The sequence below is a fragment of the Panthera onca genome, chromosome C1 (genome assembly GCF_046562875.1).
Source record: "Panthera onca isolate mPanOnc1 chromosome C1, mPanOnc1 haplotype 2, whole genome shotgun sequence".
Lineage (NCBI taxonomy): Eukaryota > Metazoa > Chordata > Mammalia > Carnivora > Felidae > Panthera > Panthera onca.
Window position 1 is genome coordinate 200,779,918 of NC_138346.1, and position 811 is coordinate 200,780,728.

The 811-nt window shown below is 48.3% G+C and overlaps 1 pseudogene; it reads left to right on the forward strand.

Moving 5' to 3' along the window:
• Positions 1–365: 365 nt before the first annotated feature.
• LOC132673641 (large ribosomal subunit protein uL15 pseudogene) lies at positions 366–811 on the forward strand (annotated as a pseudogene).

Sequence of the window (811 nt, forward strand, 5' to 3'; positions counted from 1 at the left end):
CATCATCATGGACCACTGTCCCGTAACTCAGGCTTCAATATATTTTTTAAAGATTTTATTTTGAAGTAATCTCTACAACCAATGTGGGGCTTAAACCCGTAAGGGTGAGTTGAAGAGTTACATGTTCCACCAACTGAGCCAACCAGGTGCCCCTCAGCCTTCAATAATCTTGCAAGGATAGCTAGACCTGGTCTCTGGTAGATAGTTTCCAAAGATGGTCACTATCAGTTCCTTCCCTTCCTCTATATACACGCCACTCCTCACATCAAGAGACGGAGTCTGTTTTCCTCTTCTCCTTGAACTTGGATTGGCCTTGTAACCTGCCTTAACTAACAGAACATGGCTCTTTCGTCTGGGCTGCCAATATGCCATCCAGACTGAGGAAGACCCGGAAACTTGGGGGCCATGTGAGCCATGGCCATGGCCACATCGGCAAGCACCAGAAACACCCAGGAGGCCAGGGTCATGCTGGTGGCATGCATCATGACAGGATCAACCTTGACAAATATCACCCAGGCTACTTTGGAAAAGTTGGTAGGAGGCATCACCACTTAGAGAAGAACCAGAGCTTCCGCCCAACTGTCAATCTTGATAAACTGTGGACCTTGGTCCTTGAGCAGATATACCCATGTCTGCCAAAAACAAGACAGGAGCTGGTCCTCGCATCGATGTGGTGCGATCGGGCTACTACAGAGTTTTGGGAAAGGGCAAGCTCCCCAAACAGCCTGTCTTCGTGAAGGCCAAATTCTTCAGTAGAAGAGCCAAGGAGAAGATTAAAGGTGTGGAGGGAGCATGTGTCCTGGGAACTTAA